This window comes from Panicum hallii, chromosome 7 (genome assembly GCF_002211085.1).
Source record: "Panicum hallii strain FIL2 chromosome 7, PHallii_v3.1, whole genome shotgun sequence".
NCBI classification, from domain to species: Eukaryota; Viridiplantae; Streptophyta; class Magnoliopsida; order Poales; family Poaceae; genus Panicum; species Panicum hallii.
In genome coordinates, this window is record NC_038048.1 from 10,480,507 (window position 1) to 10,504,341 (window position 23,835).

Here is a 23,835-nt window from a genome sequence, read left to right on the forward strand (position 1 = left end):
AGTGTTTTTCCGATGATGTTCAATCACGGTCAGCCCCAACGACTCCGCCTCATCCTTTTCTTCTCTTTTCGCGCTCCTGAATAAATGGTTCACGTTCAATCAGCTCTGTCAGCTCGTTTTCGTGTTCAGCCCTCACCTGATTATAGTATTGTGGTTGCACTGTTTTCCTGGGTGGTTCTCCATGTTCCAATTAAAACATATAATCTTGTGATCAACAATACAAAGAGCATGAACATGGATAAAATAGATGTGGCATCATCATTGTTATCATCATGGTTATAAATTATTCCCAAACCAGAACTAGTTATAGCAACTAAGCAATAGCTACGCAACATAAAGGTAAAATCCAGGTTGACAAGGAATGATCATTAAGACTAGGCATATTCTTAATTAGGATCCATCAAAATTAGGACACATGCATGCATATAAAGGAAATATTGTATTTATTGTGATTATTAGGATAAAAGCATGATAAAGTAAACACTTGCCTTTCTTTTAGAGAATAGCTGCTCAGAGTCTTCAACTCTTGTTCTTGAAACTCTAGATCTTCAAAGCTCTTGGATCGCGCTTCTTCTAACGTCACACAAGCATCCGACCGAAGCATACAAGCAAGCAAACAAACAAGAACAACTAAGAACAGATACAACAAATAAAAGGAAAACTTTAAAAGAGCAAACTAAAGGATAAGGCTCGTTGCTACGGTCACGAGAGCGCAAGAAACGCGGAAAACGGAGCTAGGGTTGAAAAGATACAGCTATCGGGAGATTTATATTATAAAAGAATAAAAGAACGATAGGCTTTCATTTATTTTAATCCAGAAAACTAATGTAAAAGATATTCAAAAGAGAATATCCCTATTTATAATTAACTCATATTATATTTGCATTTATAAAGATGAAGTAGAACTTAGTCAAATTTTATATACAATTCTCTGTGTACAAATTACACTAATTAAATAATTAATTAGAAAAGAAACTGGTGAGAGCATCTAAACGTCGAACTTTATGATTTGTGTTGAACTAAACAAATTGAATTACAAACACATTTAAGTTGATATTAATCTAATTAACATTAATTATGAAAACCGGAGAAAAGACTTAATTGGATTTTATTTCGGAAAACTAGATGACAAGATATTATTCAAATTAAATTGATATCTAATTTTAAAAACAGGAATTACGGTACAACAACACTACTAGATGATAGCTTAGGGTTTTAGAAGACTAACCCAGAAAGAACGGATCGAAACGGATATAAAACGCGGAAACTACGCATAAAACAGCGTTGCAGGGACCTATACACAATTTTCCGCGTTTCTTGTGCTCTCGTGACCGTAGCAACGAGCCTTATCCTTTAGTTCGCTCTTTTAAAGTTTTCCTTTTATTTGTTGTATCTGTTCTTAGTTGTTCTTGTTTGTTTGCTTGTTTGTATGCTTCGGTCGGATGCTTGTGTGACGTTAGAAGAAGCGCGATCCAAGAGCTTTGAAGATCTAGAGTTTCAAGAACAAGAGTTGAAGACTCTGAGCAGCTATTCTCTAAAAGAAAGGCAAGTGTTTCCTTGATCATGCTTTTATCCTAATAATCTCAATAAATACAATATTTTCTTTATATGCATGCATGTGTCCTAATTTTGATGGATCCTAATTAAGGATATGCCTAGTCTTAATGATCATTCCTTGTCAACCTGGGTTTTACCTTTATGTTGGGTAGCTATTGCTTAGTTGCTATAACTGGTTCTGGTTTGGGAATAATTTATAACCATGATGATAACAATGATAATGCTACATCTATTTTATCCATGTTCATGCTCTTTGTATTGTTGATCAGAAGATTATATGTTTTAATTGGAACATGGAGAACCACCTAGGAAAATAGTGCAACCACAATACTATATGGCTCTGGTCTTGGCTGATTAATTAGAAACACTAGCTTATGATGATCTTACCGAAAGGGCAAGAGGGGTTGCATCGTCGGGGTATAGCTCGGTCCTCTTGAGGGTATGATATGGTCCTGGGTAAGGCGTCTACCTCATTAGGGAGAGTTATGACCACTTTGACTTGAAACCTCAGCGGACTGTCATAAGTTAGGGAATCTTTGTAAAGGCCTCGTAGTGAATCCCTTGCCACTCACCTCGGAAGTGTTTAAGAGGCTAGCTACCTCGGGCAAATCGGGAGACACGAATTGTGGGTAAAGTGTACAACCTCTGCAGAGTAAAAACTGATATATCAGCCGTGCTCACGGTTAAGAGCGGCTTGGACCCTCACATGATAATTGAACTTGAAGATGAATTAAATCATGGACCATGGTTATGGTTGTGGTTATCGTGGACCATGTTTGTGGTTGTGGTTATGCTTATGCTGTATCTCTTCTCTCTCTTTTAATGTGGGTTTTTGGTATGAACTTATACCTTAGTACTCAGGTGCTAATAAAATTTGACCAACTAAAATTGCTTATCGCAGGTAAGCCAGTTAGCCTTTCCTTGATTTTGGCCTTCATGTCATATAATTCCCAACACTTGCTGAGTACCAACCATAAGTATACTCACGCTTGTTATAATTGCTGCTCAGAGGAGAAAGTGATGCGAAGTCTTTTGAAGATGATGCTGAGTTCTAGGCCTGCGTAACCCCCAGTCGATTGCCTGTGAAGTTTGAAATCTCCATTTCCAGTATAAACTGTATAACTCTGATAATCTTTATTGTCTTTTAATTCTCTTTTCGTGATACTGTTGCTGATTATTCACTAATGAAGTCACTATATGTATGGAACTTGATCCTGGCATACATATAGTTATGCATTCGGTTTTGTCTTTAAAAACCGGATGTGACAGAGGTGGTATCAGAGCCAGGTTTCGATCCTGGGACCTGTGGGTTATGGGCCCACCAAAAAATAGGGCTCACAAATACAGAAAAGATTAGGGTTAGATCTGAAAATACCACGGGTGGGGCTGGGTTGAGAAGATGGAAAAGACCTAGGGGGTTTTCTGCGAAATTTGCAAGGAACAGGAATTTTCACGGTAATTACAGAATCTTCCAGGGACCTAATTGCGAAACCTTCACAGCAGCCTCCCATGGAGACCGGCGGCTACTGTTCTTCAAATTGCTGACGATTTAGGGCACGAGAGGTCGCGGGAAGTGGGGGAAAAGAAAGAGGACGACGAGGGGATTCAATTCCATACCTAACTTACCGCGGAGATGCATCGTAGAGATCGAATTTCGTGGAGGAAGATGAAAGTACGGGTCTGTTCTGTTCCAGGCGGTTCTGCTAAGGGCAGGCGCGCAGGAGGTGCGGGGCGCGCGCACAGGGAGCTGAGGGGCTCGGTCGTGGGCTGAAACGGGATTAGGTGAGGGCTGAACATGAAAACAAGCTGACAGTGCTGATTGAACGTGAACCATTTATTCAGGAGCGCGAAAAGAGAAGAAAAGGATGAGGCGGAGTCGTTGGGGCTGACCGTGATTGAACATCATCGGAAAAACACTGAAGACGAGCCACGCGCGTCGTTTTCAAGCATGACCTGATCGGGGGAACGGTTAGAGGATCGGGAGCTCGATGGGACATCTCAAAGATTCGGAGAGGACAAGGTTAAAAGGACGTACATCAAGATACGGCTCGGTCCGACTGCGATGAAAATCAAAATAGAAATATTTTCCCAGAACATATTTTTAAGTTTAAAATAAATCTAGAAAAGTCCAGATAAATATTTCAAACCAAGGAAAATATATCCGGAAGAATCCCAAAATTTTCGATGCATCTCCGCGGTAAGTTAGGTATGGAATTGAATCCACTCATCGTCCTCTTTCTTTTCCCCCACTTCCCGCGACCTCTCGTGCCCTAAATCGCCGGCAATTTGAAGAACAGTAGCCGCCGGTCTCCATGGGAGGCTGCTGTGAAGGTTTCGCGATTAGATCCCTGGAAGATTCTGTAATTACCGTGAAAATTCCTGTGTCTTGCAAATTTCGCAGAAAACCCCCTAGATCTTTTCCATCTTCTCAACCCAGCCCCACCCGTGGTATTTTCAGATCTAACCCTAATCTTTTCTATAGTTGTGAGCCCTCTTTTCTGAGTCTAGTATTTCTTTTCTGCTAACCCCTAAAGTCTATAGTTAATTGCGTATAGGTCCCTGCAACGCTGTTTTATGCGTAGTTTCCACGTTTTATATCCGTTTGGATACGTTCTTTCTGCGTTAGTCTTCTAAAACCCTAAGCTATCATCTAGTAGTGTTGTTGTACCATAATTCCTATTTTTAAAATTAGATATCAATTTAATTTGAATAATATCCTGTCATCTAGTTTTCCGAAATAAAATCCAATTAAGTCTTTTCTCCGGTTTTCATAATTAATGTTAATTTGATTAATATCAACTTAAATGTGTTTGTAATTCAATATGTTTAGTTCAACACGAATCATAAAGTTCGACGTTTAGATGCTCTCACCAGTTCCTTTTCTAATTAATTATTTAATTAGTGTAATTTGTACATAGAGAATTGTATATAAAATTTTACTAAGTTCTACTTCATCTTTATAAATGCAAATATAATATGAGTTAATTATAAATAGGGATATTCTTGGCCACATGTCACACCCTAAAGTATTCAATTTTAGGATGTGAATATCTTTCCAAATTTGTTCGTCCATCAATAGGATTTTTCGAGAATTTTCCAGATTTTTCTGGCGATTATTCTCTTTTCCGTAGAGCAAAATCTATTTACTGGAAAGTTCTAAAAATCTATCTCTCGAATTCCAAGTATTTTATTTGGATTCCTCATGTCCTAAAATTACCTCCCGAGTTTTCCTCGAAAAATTTTGGGATTCTTCCGGATATATTTTCCTTGGTTTGAAATATTTATCTGGACTTTTCTAGATTTATTTTAAACTTAAAAATATGTTCTGGGAAAAATATTTCTATTTTGATTTTCATCGCAGTCGGACCGAGCTGTATCTTGATGTACGTCCTTTTAACCTTGTCCTCTCTGAATCTTTGAGATGTCCCATCAAGCTCCCGATCCTCTAACCGTTCCCCCGATCAGGTCATGCTTGAAAACGACGCGCGTGTGGTGGCACTGGCTGCAGGGGTTCAGGCGCGGGGCCAGGGCGTGGAGGAGACGCACGGGCGGCTGCAAGGATTCAGGCGATGCATTCATCAACCGATCCACTACTACCCATATAGAGTTGTACCCTTTCTGAGTACGAGGCAATCCAACAATGAAGTCCATAGTGATCTCCTCCCATTTCCACTCTGGAATCTTCAACGGCTGCAACAGACCTGCTGGCCTCTGATGTTGTGCCTTGACACACTGACAAGTGTCACAGATAGCCACGTACTCTACCACGGAACGCTTCATCCCATACCACCAGAATTGTTCCTTGAGGTCATAATACATTTTCGTGCTGTCCGGATGAATGGAATATGCTGTATCATGAGCTTCACTCAAAATCAGCTTCCTGAGATCCTTTACATGTGGCACATATATCCGGCCCTTGTACCACAAGGTACCCTGATCATCCTCTCTGAAATGAGGTGCTTTAAAAATCTTGAGAAGTTCAAGAATCTCCTGCAGCTTCTAATCTTCTTTCTGATGCTGCCTGATCTCTGCCTCTAGAGTGGGTTCTGCCTCGAATTATGCACTAGAGGTGTGATGCAAGAAACCCAAACTCAACTGCTCAAACTCCTCGCATAACTCCTGAGGCATCTGAAAAAGCCACGGCCATGTTGACATAACTCTTCCTGCTCAGAGCATTTGCTACAATATTGGCCTTGCCCGGATGATAGTGAATCTCCAGATCATAATCCTTGACTAGCTCCAGCCATCTTCTCTGCCACATGTTTAGCTCACTCTGCGTGAATACGTACTTGAGGCTCTTGTGATCGGTATAAATATCACACCTCTGCCCAAACAAGTAATGCCTCCATATCTTCAGAGCATGTACAACTACGACTAACTCCAGATCATGAGTGGGATAATTCAGCTCGTGCCAGCACAACTGCCGCGAGGCATAAGCTATAACTTTGCCTTACTGCATCAGGACGCAACCAAGACCATCCCTCGAAGCATCACAATACATTGTGAACCTCTTGCTCTGGTCTGGTAGAGTAAGGACTGGCGCTGTAGTCAACCTCTTCTTCAGCTCATCGAAGGCCATCTGACGCTCATCAGTCCAGGAGAAATCCACACCCTTCTCTAGCAAGGAGGTCAAAGGTTTCGCAATCCTGGAGAAATTCTCAATGAACCTCCGATAATATCCTGCTAAGCCCAGGAAGGAACGAACTTCCTTCACAGTATGTGGCACCTCCCAGTCAAGCACATCCTTCACCTTGCCGGGGTCCACCGCAATACCTCCTTGGAGATGACATGACCGAGGAATGGAACCTCGTCAATCCAGAATTCGCACTTGCCGAGCTTGGCATACAGCTTGTGCTCTCCCAGCCTCTGCAACATGAGCTTCAAATGCTTCTCATGCTCTGCCTCTGACTTGGAATATACCAGGATATCATCAATGAGTATCACCACAAAGGTGTCCAGATAATCCATGAAAACCTTGTTCATCAGACGCATGAAGAAAGCCGGAGCATTGGTCAAGCCAAAGGACATGACCGTATACTCATATAGCCCATACTTGCATGTGAATGCCGTCTTCGGGATATTCTCAGGATGAATCTTCAGCTGGTGATAACCCGAACGCAGATCGATCTTCAAGAATACACAGGCACCCTGAAGCTGATCAAAGAGATCCTCAATACGGGGCAATGGATGCTTGTTCTTGATGGTGACTGTATTCAGATCCTGATAATCAACGCACATTCTCTTCGCACCATCCTTCTTCTCTACTAGCAATACAGGAAAAGCCCAAGGAGAGAAGCTGTGATGGATATAGCCCTTGGCTAGCAACTTGTCGATGGTCTTCTTAACTTCCTCATGCTCAACGGGTGCCATACGATAGGGCCGTTTAGCAATGGGAGCTGTGCCAGGCAAGAGATCAATAGAAAACTCAATGTCACAATCAGGCGGCATACCTGGCAAATCATCTGGAAAAACATCCGGGAATTCAGACACCACGCAAATACCATCCGTGGGTCTAGCCTCCATCTGACAAAGAAATCCAGAGGGCTCCGAAGCACTGACTGTGAGTTCCTGTCCGTTCGGTGCTAACAAGTGGACAGTCCTCTGAGCACAATCAATTCTAACATCCCATCTAGCAAGAGTCTCCATTCCCAAAATCACATCGATACCCTTAGTGTCTAGCACCATCAGATTTGCACTGAACTCTACCCCCCTTATGGCAACACTGACTCTGGGGCAGAAGATATGAGATCTCAACTGCCCACCCGGTGAAGATACTAACATGCACTTCTTTAATGTGCTAGTACGAATACCATGATGCTCGACAAAAGACTGAGTAATGAAGGAATGCGTAGCACCAGTATCGAAAAGCACTGTAGCAGGATGGGTGTTAACCATGAATGTACCAATAACCATGTTGGGAGCCTCGGCCGCCGACTTGGCCGTCATGTGGTTCACCCTGCCCTGTGATGGCGCCTTGGGCTGAGCTGGGCGCCCCTGCTATCCAGACTGCACCTTCCGGGGACAAGCGTTGGCGTAGTGTCCCGGCTCGCCACAGTGATTGCACGCCCGTGGGAGTGCTGGAGCCTGCTGTCCGGCAGGAGGAGTAGGCACTCCCTGCCACGGAGCTGGTGGAGCTGGTGGAGCTGAGCGTGCCGAAGGTGCTGGAACCTCTGGCACTGTCCCGCCTGCTGCTGCTGCTGCTGGGGATGAGGTGGGTACTGCTGCTGTCATGGCTGGTACAGCTGAAGTGACCTTTGCTGCTGCTGCTACTGCGGGTGCTGGTACCGAGGCCGAGCGTTGCTGCCAGACGCAGCAGGAGTCATCTTCCTCTTCTTGTCCTCAATCTTCCGGCGCTTGCGCTCAGTGTTGAGGGCGGAGTCAACCAGATGGTTGAAGTTGTCGAAGCGGAGGTTCAGGAGCGCGTACTCAATATGGTCGTCCAGCCCCTCCCTGAAGTGCTCTTGCTTATCGCCATCATTGGCGACCTCAACGGGGGTGTAGCAACCTCAACTTGGTCATAGCTCCCTGAAATGGTAAGTACCGGAAAAAGAAGATGGGAATTACTCAGCATTTCCTATTTCATTGAGGTAAACAAGGGTGGGCTTGAGCTTGAAAAGGAACTGAGAGAAGATTTTACTCTAATTTACCTGCTTAAGCATAAGGAACTCCTTGTGCTTCATCTTCATCACTCCAACAGGGATGTGGTGGCTCCTGAAACAGTCCCAGAACTGGACCCAAGTGAGGGCGTCGTGGTCCCAAGCTAGGTAAGACTCCCACCAGTCGAGAGCTGAGCCTCGCAGCTGCCCTGCCGCGTAAAGAACTCGCTCCCGGTCGTCGCACTGAGCGACATCCAACTGACGCTCCACCGAACAAAGCCAGTCGTCTGCTTGGAGTGGATCAGCCGCATGGGAAAACATCGGCGGGTGACCCCTCAGAAAGTCTGCACGCCTGTCGCGGGGCTGCTGCGGTGGAGGAGGTGGCGGCTGAGTGTGGATCTGCTGTAGAGTCTGAACAGTGTTGTTCAGAGTGGCCATCATCTGCATCTAGAGCTGGAAGAACTGCTCCGGAGTTAGGGGTGGAGGCATCGGCATCGGCTGGCCGGTTCCCTGGTTGCTCTGCCCCTGCTGGGCAGAACCGGTGCCGGTGCTCCTGTGTTCACCATTTGTTTGCAGCAGAACGAAATTTATAAGAGACCGATATTGTCAAATTCTAGAAAGAAAACTCTGGCAGAATAAAGTAGAGAGTAAAGAGTGCATGGTTTTACCCCCAACGATCTATCTCAGTTTTATTACTAAGTTCAAGCCTGCATTAAAAGTCGATTTGCATGAGCAAGTTTAACTTCTGAACTATGCAATCAACCAAAAATCCAAATCAAACATTTTGCACAATCACAAACACTCAATATTCAAACATTAGCCGAGTTTATCACACCACTCGACTAAAACAAACAGACGCTCTAGCGTATTTTTGCAGAGGCATCCTAGGCTTATGAGGATAGACAGAAAATTGCATGCCAACGTCTACGGAAGAGATCAAACTAATTCTCGGGAAGGACAAGAGAGAGGGCTAGCAAATCGACGTTTAGAACTCAGGAATAGAAGCAGAAATGAATCTTTGAGTTTTGCGGAAGCAAGGCCAAAGAAAAGAAGTCCTTAGACTCGACCATTTCTATCTAGGCTTCGTCCTACAGTCGACATGGCTCTGATACCAATTCTGTCACACCCGATTTATAAAGACATAAACCGAGCAATCATATATGCGCCAGGATCAAGTCACGCACATATACAACAGAATTATCAAGATATCACAACACATATCACGAAATAAAAGTGTATAAATTGTAAATGAATTCTTTATTACAACCAAATCAAGAATCGGTTCAAGGAATGCGGAAGCGTAAAATAAATACATGAATAACAGGGCGCCACAGGGACATCGGCTAGGAGGCAAACGCCTAGAAATCATCGAGTCCGCTGATGTAGTCCTCCACGTTGCCTGGTACTGAGCAGCAGTCGAAGATATCCCAAAAAGAACACAAGAGTAGAGAAGGCAAGTGTGAGTACACAACTTGTACTCAACAAGTATAACACGAATTATGAGGCTCTACGGTTAGCTGGCTCAACTGCATTAGCTTTTAATCTTGGCAAATTTTATTAAAGCTATTTACTACAAGTGGATAAGTTACCATAACCCAAGTTACAGACGGAGTTACCATAATCAACTTATCCACCAAAGATAAACCCCACTAATCAGACGGAGGATCTGGGCCGCTCATGACCGTGAGCACGGCTAGTATACCAGTTTTACACTCTCGAGAGTTTGCACAACTTTACCAACAAGTCGTGAGCTACGCTAGTTGTTCATCACACTTGCTTAGGTGAGATCACTAGCAAGCACACTACGAGATCGTTACAAAGGACCTCGTTAGTAAGGTGTAACCGCTAAGGTTTTTGGATCGGCGATGATGGGGCCCACCTCACGGGGGTACAAGCACACAGCACAGACCAAGCCGGAGGAGCAGGGATCATTGAAGCTTACCACCAATCTTGCCCCGCAGGTAAGTTACTCCCAAACCAAAATGCCCTAATTAGTAAGTCAAGACCGTCCCATTCCAGTCTTGTGGTTGCGCGGTTGCCCCAGGTTGTCGCTCTATGAATCGGTCCTTATGGAGAGTGGCCAACAAAGCACTAAGCACCTTGCTGACCCCCTAAACCAGGTTTCTATAAAAACATATTTTAACGCGACATGAACCGCTCAAGCACACAGCACGGAGGGCCACTGTCAGGATCAAGTTGCATATACCATTAATCAAATTTAATTAAAAAGTACCATAATGTGTGAGAGCGCAGCACCTAGCACAACTTAACCAAAATGCAACCCAAGGTATTTATATAAAGGATAAAAGTGGCTAGGAAATCCTTATAGGCATACAATATTAAAATGTAGTATGAAATTGTATTTAAAAGTGATAGGATGTTTATGTTATACTTGCCTTCCTCAAACTCTCCTGGCTGCTGCTCAAACGCGTCTAAAGAATGTGGCTCCAGGTACTCCTTCGGTGCCTCAACGTCTACTCACGATCGCAATGCCAAAACATGGTCCACACAAGCACATACATGCAAACAATGGCAAAAGATAAGAAACAGTACAACAATACAATAAAACAGCACACAAAACTAAGCTAAAGCTATTCTACGTGTTACAACGATCGCGTGAGCGTAAAAACCACCTAAAACGGAGCTAAGACGCGGAAACTAGGGCTAAAACAGGGTCTAGGGCTTAAGTGCGAGAAAAAACCGAAGTTCCAGGGGGTTCTGCGTGAAAACTAGGGACTTATACACAATTAACCTACAGATGCAGGGTCTAACGTGCAAAAACTACAGGGCCGGACGGCGGGTTCCATTTCTAAAGAGCTTAGGGGCTTAAAGAACTTATGCACCAGCACGAATGCACCAACATGTTGAACTAAAATAAATTTTAATTCTTTGTGGAATTTAATTAAGTTAAATGCAAGCTAGGCAAAATAAATCCTTAGAAAATTACTGGAGCCAAATTAAATTCATTATAAATCTCAGAATTTTACATTAGAGTGTTACAACTTCCTTGCTAGAGAAGGGTGTGGATTTCTCCTGGACTGATGAGCGTTAGAGGGCCTTCGATGAGCTGAAGAAGAGGTTAACTACGGCGCTAGTCCTTACTCTGCCGGACCAGAGCAAAAGGTTCACAGTGTATTATGATGCTTCGAGGGATAGTCTTGGTTGTGTCCTAATGCAGGAAGGTAGAGTTATAGCTTATGCTTCGCGGCAGTTGTGCCGGCTCGAGCTGAATTATCCCACTTATGATCTGGAGTTAGCCGCAGTTGTGCATGCTCTAAAGATATGGAGGCATTACTTGTTTGGGCAGATGTGTGACATTTACACCGATCACAAGAGCCTCAAGTACATTTTCACGCAGAGAGAGCTGAACATGCGGCAGAGAAGATGGCTAGAGTTAGTCAAGGATTATGACATGAAGATTCACTATCATCTAGGCAAGGCCAATGTTGTAGCAGATGCTCTGAGTAGGAAGAGTCATGTCAACATGGCCATGGCTTTTTAGATGCCTCAGGAGTTATGCGAGGAATTTGAGCAGTTGAGTCTGGGTTTCTTGCATCACACCTTGAGTGCATCATTCGAGGCAGAACCCACTATAGAGGCAGAGATCAGGCAGCATCAGAAAGAAGATAAGATGCTACAGGATCTTAGGAGCACCGAGTTCGGTGAACTCCGGCAAGTCCCAGTGCGGCGCCGCCGCGAGAGCTCTGTTCCGGTGACCCCCGCCGCCGCCCGCAGCCGATCCATCCTGAACCGTCCGATCCAAAGTAAACGCCCATGATTAGATCTAACTCTCATCAAATCCCGGCCCTTCGATCCAGATTCGACGGCATAGATAAGAAGATACCCCTTCGACCTGACAGTTTTGCTAAAGAGACCCTGAGTTTCTTTGAAATCAACCCGCAGTCCAAGTTAGTTAAAAAGTAATTCCAGTTAAGCCCCTATTTTTGCACTGAAGCCCCTGAGTTTTCCAGTAATAGAGTCCGCCACCCCTGGATGCGTAGTTTTGCAGCCTAACCCCGAAGTTTGTAGGTTAATTACATTTTAGTACTCGGTTTTTATGCAGAACCCCCTGGAAACTTCAGTTTTCTCGCAGATAAGCCCCTAGACCCTATTTTAGCCCTAGTTTTTGCGTCCTAGCTCCATTTTAAGTGGTTTTCACGCCCACGCAATCGTTGTAACATGTAGAATAGCTTTAGCTCAGTTTTGTGTGTGGTTTTATTGTATTGTTGTACTGTTTCTTATCTTTTGCCATTGTTTGCATGTATGTGCATGTGTGGGCCATGTTTTGGCGTTACGATCGTGAGTAGACGTTGAGCCATCGGAGGAGTGCCAGGAGCCACCTTCTTCAGACACGTTGGAGCAGCAGCCAGGAGAGTTTGAGGAAGGCAAGTATAACATGAACATCCTATCACTTTTAAATACAATTTCATACTGTATTTTAACACTGTGTGCCTATAAGGATTTCCTAGCCACTTTTATCCTTTATATATAAATACCTTGGGTTGCATTTTGGTTAAGTTGTGCTAGGTGCTGCGCTCTCACACATTATGGTCCTTTATAATTAAATTTGATTAATGGTATATGCAAATTGATTCTGAGAGTGGCCCTATGTGCTGTGTGCTTGAGCGGCTCACGTCTCGTTAAAATATGTTTTTATAGAAACATGGTTTAGGGGGCCAGCACGGTGCTTAGTGCTTGGTTGGCCACTCTCCATAAGGACCGGTTCATAGAGTGATAACCTGGGACAACCGCGCAACCACAAGACTGGAATGGGATGGTCTTGGCTTATTAATTAGGTCATTTTGGTTTGGGAGTAACTTACCTGCGGGGCAAGAGGGTGGTAAGCTTCTATGGCCCTCGCGGTACGAGTCTTGGTCTGTGCTATGTGCTTGTACGCCCTTGAGGCTTGCTCCATAGTTGCTGATCCAGAATCCTTAGTGGTTACACCTTACCAACGTGTTCTTTGTAACGGCCTCGTAGTGTGCTTACTAGTCATCTCACCTAAGGAAGTGTGATGAATAACTAGCGCAGCTCACGACTTATGGGTAAAGATGTGCAACCTCTCGAGAGTGTAAAACTGGTATACTAGCCATGCTCACGGTCATGAGCGGCCCAGATTAAAAGCTAATGCAGTTTGAGTCAGCTAACCGTAGAGCCTCATAGTTTGTGTTATACTTGTTGAGTACAAGTTGTGTACTCACACTTGCCTTCTCTACTCTTTTGTTCTCTTTGGGATATCTTCGTCTGCTGCTCAGTTCCAGGCGATGTGGAGGACTACATCAGCGGACTCGATGATTTTTAGGCGTTTGTCTCCCAGCCGAAGTCCCTGTGGCACGCTATTCTTCATGTATTCATTTTGCGCTTCCGCACTCCTTGAACCGATTCTTGATTCGGTTGTAATGAAGAATTCATTTACAATTTATATGCTTTTATTTCATGATATGTGCTGTGATATCTTGATAATTCTGTTGTATATATGCGTGACTTGATCCTGGCGCGTATATGATTGCTCAGTTTATGTCCTTGTAAATCGGATGTGACAGTGTTGTACTCTACTCGCATGCGAAGTAGAACTAGTCTATATAGAAGGAAGTGTTATCACCATAATTTGACTGGGCCAAGGGATGGGTCGAAAGCAACATGGTGTGCTGGACTTCTAGGCCGTTGACCGAGGGACCGGCACCCACCAGCAGTCCCAGAAGCCTCCCGGCTCCTCGTGTTGCCTGTCACTGCTCGCCGGTGGGTTTTGACTGACAACAGGAAGCTACTCGAGTTGTACTTGAGTAAGATTTCTAAGCTAGTGTCTGACTAGGATTCTGTTGTCGGTCAAAACCCGCCGGCGAGCAGTGACAGGCAAAATGAGGAGCCGGGAGGCTTCCAGGACTGCTGGTAGGCCCCGGTCCCTCGGTCAACGGCCCAGTAATCCGGCACACACCCTGTCTTGGAGTCGGTAGGCGTGCCACCTGACCCTGCACCTGATCAGGAAGGTGTGATGTATTAAATTCCTGTACGCACAGACACGTGTAAAGGTTAGTCCAAGCCATGATCGGCTCATCACCTCCTCCCCGGTATCGGCTATGAAGAGCCGATTGCATCAACACCGGATCGGATCTTTGGAACGGGCAATATATATATATATATATATATATATATATATATATATGCTTGATAACGAAATAAATCTTGTTTCATAAATATCGATCTAATCCAATCTACGACAACTAAGCCCTCACTGCATGATCGGAACATCCTACACGCCTAACAAAACGCAAAAGCATCGGAACAATCAACCTAAACAGAAATCCAAAAACCAGCCGAAGAGCCAATTCCTGAAGCAATCTCTTTTCAAGCCGCGACCCGATACTAATCATACTGCCGGAACCTTCAACTCATTTGCAAGGCCTAATCATGCACATATTGAACTAAATCTCTAATAAATAGAAATTAGTCATAACAGATTGGATCTATTGATAAATATGAAGAAAGACGTAACCATCGCATCCAAGATTGGACACGACGATCACTAAACATACGTGAGCAACGAACGAAGCATGATCGGGATACGAAGAAAATAACGTTACTCTACGCGCGTTAAGATAACTAGTGCTACTCGCCATCTACAAGGCTTCGGAACGAGCAACACATAAAACGAGCGGGCAAGGGTGATGCCACCCCAATCACGCAGAGCGTGATCAGGGACACATGGCACTTACCCGAGAAGAACCCTAGGACAGGGGAGGTGATGTGCCGAGAGTTGTTGATGAATGATTCTGTTGCTTGTTTATTCATGGTACATATTTATAGTTCGTAGACTCATCCTTCTTAACTAACCCTAACCAAACACGACACGACTCTTAACTGCCTATATCTATATTTACACGGCCTTTCTGGCCCCAATCATCCGCACAAGGTCCAATTCGCAAGCCTGTTACAGTTATCTTCTAAGCCCATCTTGCTCCATAGCCCACTTCTGGCCCGTCCAGATTATGGTGATAACACATGCCCCCCTGGTTTCGGCAATGATAATTCCGAAATCAACCATTTTAAAATCGCCTCGACCCTTCGGCTTCCGACCCGTACAGTCACGCCCCTTCAACTTCCAATGGATGTGACTGCTTTGTATTAGTCTCCTAGGGAACCGTTACGGTGCCGATTCACTTCACCTCTCTCTTTACCTTTATAAACTTACCCCCAGCATCTCCCTTAATCATCTTTCTCTCACAGCCATTGGCAATCGCACTTGAATCATCCTTTCTTTCTTTTGGCAATGGCTTCTTCTTCTTCTGCCTCCTCTATCATTTCTTTTGAATCCGAATCTTCCCGAGAGCCCACTCCAGAATATGATCCGATAGCTGCTTATGAGGTCCGTGCCCCCCTGCATTGGGATGCAGAGGAGTGGGACTTCCATTCTCAGTCAGAAGATGATAAATCCCTGACTGATGATGAGGATCTCGCACTCCTTCTCGGAGCCGAGCTGGAGGAAGACGACGAAGATGATGCATCTTGGGAGGAAGACTTCTCCTCCTCGGAAGAAAGAGTCGATTCCTTCTCCTCCGAAGAAGATCCGATGGCAGGTAACTTCCTCTTTGGCAGGTCACTGAAGAAGCCGAAGATGATGGTGGCTTCACCAGCAACAGCAGCGGGAGCGACGACAGCAGCAACAGCAGTAGCGACAATAGTGGTGCTAGCGTTGCCCCGCCGACCAAGCGTCGCAAGACCTCTGGCATATACTGGTGGTAGGCTGTAGCACCACCATTAGGTCGTTTCAAGGAGCAATCAGCTCCTCTTTTGTACTTGCTTCCTTGTTGTAAATAAAATCCTCTTTTGCATCAGTAAATTTCTTGCACATAACAACCTGCTCAAGAGCCGACGGCAACGCATCGGCCTTAGAATATACTGACCCGGATCCGAAATAACTTTCCAATTTGTTTTACCCTCTGTCGGACCTCAAATCCAAGACAGATCTCTAGAGATTCTGGGATCCAGGTTAACTCCCAAAACTTCTTTTGCTCATAAACCCTAGCCGTGAAATCCTCCTCTGAGCCTTGAAACACACATTCGATCCTACGCCGCCAACCCTAGATCTATTCTCCAAGTTCTCGATTCGAGGCTCCCAATGGCGGAATCTTCGAGCACCGCCGCCGCCGTCTTCGGTCTGAAGGTAAAACTTCGACCCTCATTAATTTAATGCAGTAACCGTAAAATTTACTGCGTAGTTACATGACTCCTTCTTCGACTATCTTGTCTCCTTGGGGTTTTTTCAGGCTTCCGATATCTTCTTACCGCACCCTTCTTCCCCCAATTCTTTCTGCCTCGGGCCTCGTTCTTACGAGAAGCCCATAGATCTAATTTCATCCGAAGCCAATTGAATCCCCTTCGTGAGCCAGGACATAGATCTAGAGTCTTGGTCAGATAGCCTTCGCGCTTGGCCAAATCCTCCTGAGGGTTGGATGGTTTGGTATAACAGAATGGCGGACGCCTATCAGCCTTTATGGGAATCCATCGGGATAGCCGATGCTCTGTCTCTATCCCTTTCTCCTCTTAAAAAGGATGAGAACCTTCTGAAGACCATCGGCTACTTCTGGTCCGATGCCTTGAACTATTTCCTTTTTGGGCATGGTCCGATGACACCGACGCTCTTGGATGTTATGATGATCACTGGCTTAGACATCTCATCGACTTGTCCCTCCGCTTACAGGCTTTTTGTAGTCCCCTTCAAACTGTCCTCCAAAGCAGAATGTACTAACTGGAGTGCATACTTGAGCCAACATTAGAAAAGCAAGGGTCCTGTGTCAGAGAAAGAGCATACAGCCTTTCTAAATTTATGGCTAGAACACTTCCTCTTCTATGGCCCTTCACTTGCTCCAACCAAAAATTATCTCCCTCTGGCTTATGAGCTGGCCAAAGGTAATACTGTTGGCCTTGGTAAATTATTCCTTGGGGAAATTTACAGATACCTTCATCTGATGACCTCGAGCCTTCTTTCACAGAAAAAACTCAAAACTGGTGGTCCGTGGTGGTTCATCCAGTTATGGGCTCATCTTTACTTCCAAAGCTTCATCCCCAATTTCCCTTCTCTAGTCGGCAATTGTTTCCCTGATCTGAGTGGGAGACAGATTAGATGCACTAGCTTCGGGCAGGCTTTATACAGTCTTCCCGACGGGAAATTGAACCCTCCAGATGCCTTACGTTGGTTTAGGATCTTTTACCGAGGCCTAGACAGCCCAAACTTTCTCCCATATATCGATTCTGAACTCTGTGAGAACCCAGCCATGTTCCAGCTAGCCGATTTTGCCTATGACGCCGATACCAGGCGTCTGTACTCCATTATGGCTTGGCCCTGCCTTCTTCCAGTTGGCATGAGTACTTCCAATTAGATCATAAAGCCAGGGTATGAGTTTTACCAGCCGGTTGTAGCAGCCCGGCAGCTTGGTCTTGGACAAGTACCCCCTCATTTCCTTCTTCACTTTCTGACATCAAATAGGGTGGATCTCCCTGATGCTGTGACCACCCAAAGGTGTTACAGTCTATTTTCAGACCTTCCCATATCTGTCCCTGCCAATCTTGTCTTTACTTCTTCGGCTGTTGATTTTGAGGGGTGGTGGTCGATGTGGAAAACTCACATTTTTCAAAGAGCTCTGGGTCCGATGCTGCAGTAAATCCACTCTGAATATGAAATTCCTGATGGAGAGGTATTGCTGCTTAACTAACATTTCTTTTTTGACTTTATTGAACCCTTTCTGATTTCATTCTTCATTTTTGCAGCAGGAAGATGGCCCAGAGCCGACGAATGATGATGGATCACCCTTCTGTTTCTTGCAAATTGCCCCTGTGGTTCTTTTCGGCAAAAACGCACCTCCTCCTTCGAAGAGCATAATGCAAATCCAGCCGAGTACTGCAAAGCTGACCCCCAAGTGGAAGCGATCTTCTGAGGCTGTTGCCCCCTGAGCTCGTGCTAAGACGAGGAAAGTCCTTGTCAAGAAGATCCGGAAGGAAGTTGCGCCATCTTCCCCTAATCCAGAAGTCCCAGTTGCTAACCAGGTTTGGATCACCTTCCTCTTTTTTTATAAACGGCCTTCTGTTCATGGCCGTCTTCTTTAATTACACTCTTTCACCCTGCAGCCTGTCGTCGTGGATGTCTCTAGCGGGGAAGAACTCCCACGCCAGCAGGACTTAGCTTTGGAGGTGCCGGAGGATGTGGATGTGTCCATTAGAGCTTTGATTACTCTTCGTGATCCTGATACGACAGTCCTGGAGGGCCCTTCTGCATTGGTTGACATCCCGGCTACTTCGCCAGGTTCGCAGGAGCCGGTCGTGACCGCATCAATCATCAGCCCCCCTCTGGAAGGACCATCCATCGCCTTAGCCACTGCCGACCTCCCTGCACGAGAGACACACCTACCAGAGCCGACCGCTATCTCATCGGCTGTTGCCCCCTCTTCTGAAGAAGTGGCTCCTCCGGACTCTTCTCCCACTGTCATCGTTCATCCTTCGGAAGGGACGCGCCCTCAGGAGCTTACTGCTTCTTCACCGGCTATCGCCACCTCTCTCTCGGGATAGGTATGCTTTATTTTTTATTATTATTATTTTTTTAGTTACTTCAGTCTTTCTCCCGCACTGCCTTGCTCACCCTCTTTTCCTCCAAAATCTGAATCTTTCAGAGCTCCTTGCGTTCGATCCTGCATCAATCGGGTCGGCCATACTAGAAGCTGATGACCCTCACCCGGACTCGACTAGCACTGCCAATCGGCTTCTCCACATGAAGAATCTTCTATCGGGTCCGATTGATGCCTGGATCCAGGATTCCAGCACGGTGAAACAAATCCTTGATGAGGTCAACTCCCAGCTACCTGTGAGCCTTCAGGTCAAGCTTTTGTTGGCCGGGTACCTCCCTTCTTTTCGGGCAAAGGTGGCAGAGGCTCGCCATAGGATTGAGACTCGGTGCTCTCAATCGCTCCTGAGAACTATCATCGCCGAGAGGTGTCAGTCGATCAACAAGAAGAAAGCTGCACTCGACGCCAAGGCTGACACGTCTGCCTCCACCCAGCGGCTTCATCTCCTGGAGAGAGAACTAGAAGATCTCGAGGCCAAAGTCCGGGCCACCAAGCAGCGCATTCAGGAAGAAAAGGATCTTATCGCAGGCTCCAAGCAGGAGGCAGCAGTCTTGACTGCCGAACTGAAGGTGGATTTGGCCGAGCTGAGCGGCCTGAGCAAACAAGTGGTGCCGGGGGCGGACGAAGAGGACGAAGTGGTGATTGCTGAAGTTGATCGCATCCGTCTCGACGCCATTGCTGCTATCAATGATTTCCTCCAGAGAACCTGCCCAAGATGAACTTTGTATTTACATGTCGTGACCCTTAAAGTCGATGGTCATACATCGGCTATTTAGTAACCCGTAGTGTTTAATTGCTTTAAAAACTCTAAAGTCGATGATTTTACATCGGCTGTGCTAACGACTTATGAAATGCCTCTTTTTAACGTATGGGCCGATCACATGCATCGGCCTCCTTTTTCATTTTCGTCTTGCCAAAATGCCATCGGCTTTGCGGACTTGAGTCACCAAGTTCGTTGGTTCGCTTCCTTGCGCACACCTCCCGCGTCACCTTGTTTAAGCTTACTGGTCATATCGGCTTATTGCCTGATGGGTGCCATCGGCTTTACTGCTCGTCAGCCATATACTTGGGAAGTATCTCTTAAGATGTTGACCATTGACTGCCACTGGAAACTTGATGCCATCCAATTCTTCAAGCATGTACGCATTCCCAGGTAGGACCTGGTCAACCCTATACGGCCCATGCCAATTTGGGGACCACTTGCCATATGCCGCGTCCTTAGTTCCCAATGGTAATACTGCTTCCCAGACCAGGTCTCCTACTTGAAATTCCTTCGGTTTAACCTTCTTATTATATGCACGGGCTACTTTAGCCTTATTCTTCTTGATCTTCTCTAGTGACCAAAGCCTGAGTTCCGTGAGGTCCTCAACATTGTCACTCATCAAAGTAGCATATTCTTCAGCTGTTAAGTCATTTTGGAATTCTACGCGCCTTGACCCGGCCGTAATTTCCCACGGTAACACAGCTTCCTGCCCGTAGACCAAGTGATAAGGGGAAGTTTTTGTCGCCCCATGACAAGATATACGGTATGCCCACAATGCTTCTGACAAGACCTCATGCCAGCATCTGGGGTATTCATCAATCTTCCTCTTAATCAACTTGATAAGGCTCTGATTGGACGCTTCAACTTGTCCATTTGCCTGAGCATAATATGGAGATGACCTAATCAGCTTGATACCCATATCGGCGGCAAACTTCTTGAATTCCTCTGAAATAAAAACTGAACCACCATCTGTTGTGATGGTCTGGGGGATCCCAAATCTATGAATGACATGTTCCTTGATGAACTGAATAACATCTCTAGATGCCACCGATTTCATTGGAACCGCTTCTACCCACTTGGTGAAATAATCTGTGATAGCTAAAATGAACTGATGACCTTTGCTAGATGGAGGATTAATTTTGCCGATCATATCCATGCCCCAGCCTCTGAACGGCCATGGTTTAATAATGGGGTTCATCACGAACGCTGGTACCATCTGGATCTTTCCGAACCTCTAACATGCTTGACACCCTTTATAATACTTAAAACAATCTTCAAGCATGGTGGGCCAATAGTACCCTGATCGTCTAATCAGCCACTTCATCTTATGAGCCGACTGATGAGTCCCACACGTTCCTTCATGGACTTCATGCAGGAGCCGATTGGACTCGACTGGCCCCAGGTATTTAAGCAGCAACCCCTCCAAGGTCCTATAAAACATGTCATCCCCTATCAGGACATACCTCATGGCTTTGTATCGTATCCTCTTGGGTGCCCCCCGAGCCGAATCCTTCAAGTAATTGAAGATATCGGCTCTCCAATCTCCCTGGTCCAATAGGTGCACCTGATGATTTGATCCATCGGTTTTGTACCCTGAAGCCAGTTGTGCTAGATCATTGGCCTCTGTATTCTGAGCTCTAGGTATCCAATAGAAATTTATGTACCTGAACTGGGCTATTAGTGCACCCACAATGGAAATAGTAGCTCACTTTCACACCTGTATTCCTCTGTGAGTTGGGAGATTACTAATTTTGAGTCCCCGAAGACTTCTACTGCTTCGGCTCCGGCCTCCAGAAGCAATTCCATACCTTTATGCACCACCTCGTACTCTGCAGGATTGTTGGTGCAAGTAGTAGGTAATCAGATCAAGAAAGAATATGTTGCCCCCCTGAGGCAATACCAGCAGGATGCCGATGCCACACCCGTCTCCACAAACTGATCCGTTGAAGTACATAGCCCAAGCTCGTACGGAAAGCGCCGCTATGTTGGTATTAACCCTCTCAGCAATGAGATCCGCTAATGCCTGCCCTTTGACTGCTTTTGCGGGTTGATATCGGATATCGAACTTTGATAATGCAAACATCCATTTTCCCAATCGGCCTTTCAACACAGGAGCCGATAGCATATGCTTTATAACATCCGATTTGCAAATGATGATTACCTCAGCCGATAATAGGATGTGGCGAAGCTTGGTGCATGTAAAAAATAAGCAAAGGCAGAGCTTCTCCATATCGGGATACCTTGTTTCTGCGTCCAGCATCCTTCTGCTGAGATAAAATACCACCCTCTCCTTGTCATCATATAATTGTACTACTACTGAAGCAATAGAGGTGTCGCCGACTGACAAATATATGTAAAACGGCCTATCTTGTTGTGGTGGCACCAACACAGGCGGTCTCGATAAATATTCTTTAATTTCTTCGAATGCCCATTGCTGTTCCGCCCCCCAGCGGAATTCTTCATTGGTTTTGATTTTCACTAACTCCATAAAAGGTTCAATCCGCCCAGATAGATTAGAAATAAACCTCCTGATGAAGTTAATCTTGCCAATAAGTTGCTGGAGCTCCTTCTACCTGTCTCACTCCAATACAGTGGAGTCCTACACTTCCTGCCATACAGTGCTTTGAACGGTGCCATCTTTAGACTGGCCTGATAACTGTTGTTATAAGAGAACTCTGCAAACGGCAAACTCTTATCCCAACTGCCTCCATGTTTCAATGCACAAGCTCTGAGCATATCCTCTAACACCTGGTTCGTCTGTTCTGTCTGCCCATTAGTCTGCGGATGATAAGCGGAGCTGAAATTCAACTTCGTATCCATTGACTCATGCAACTTTTGCCAAAACCGAGACGTGAATTGAGTACCCCTGTCTGATACTATCTTCTTAGGTACCCCATGCAAGCACACAATTCGCGAGATGTACAACTCTGCCAATCGTGCACCTGTATATGTAGTCTTAACCGGTATAAAGTGAGCCACCTTGGTCAGTCGATCCACTATAACCCATATAGAATCGTAACCATCTCGGGTACGTGGCAACCCCACAATGAAATCCATACCGATTTCTTCCCACTTCCATTCTGGCACCTTCAAGGGCTGTAGCAATCCGGCTGGTCTCTGATGTTCTGCCTTAACTCTCTGACACACATCACACAATGCCACATGAGCTGCAACATCACGTTTCATGCCATACCACCAATACCTTTCCTTCAAATCCTAATACATCTTAGTACTGCCAGGATGGATAGAATAAGCCGAGTCATGAGCTTCCTGCAAAATTTTCTCTCGGAGATGATCCACATCGGGCACACATATCCTTTTTCTGAACCATACTATTCCATGTTCATCTTCGGTAAAGTCTGGTGCCTTGCCTGCTTCTATCATCTCCCTTATCTCCTGAATCTTAGGATCCTCAAGCTGACCCTTCTGTATGTCTTGGTCGAGGGTCGGCTCCACTTCTATAGTGATTCCTTCCATATGAGCGATGAACCCCAGATTGAGACGTTCAAACTCTTTGCACAATTCCTAAGGCATCTGACTAACCATGACCGCATTCACATAACTCTTACGACTCAAGGCATCAGCAACCACATTTGCCTTCCCCGGGTGATAGTGTATCTCCAGATCATAATCCTTGATGAGCTCTAACCATCTTCGCTGTCTCAAGTTGAGGTCATTCTGAGTGAAAATATACTTCAGACTCTTATGATCAGTGTATATCTGGCATGTGTGACACAGCAAATAATGCCTCCATATCTTCAGAGCATGCACCACTGCTGCTAGCTCCAAGTCGTGTGTAGGATAGTTCTGCTCATGCTTCCTTAACTGACGGGACGCATATGCAATCACATGTCCCTCTTGCATCAACACACAGCCAAGACCTTGCTTAGAAGCATCACAATAGATGTCGAAACTCTTGTGAATATCGGGCATAGCCAACACCGGTGCGGTCGTCAGCCTTTTTCTCAATTCATCAAAACTGTCTTGGCATGCCTCTGACCATTCAAACTTCTTGTCTTTCTCTAGTAATGAAGTAAGAGGTTTCACTATCTTAGAAAAGCCTTCTACAAACCTCCGATAATATCCCGCGAGTCCCAAGAAACTTCGGATCTCCGACACGGTCGTAGGCGGCTTCTATTTCAACACGTCTCTGACTTTCCCTGGGTCTACTGCAATACCCCCCTTGGTGATAACATGACCAAGGAACGAGACCTCCTCCAACCAAAATTCACACTTGCTGAGCTTAGCATACAACTGATTATCCCTGAGCTTCTGCAAAACAAGTCTCAAATGCTCCTCATGTTCC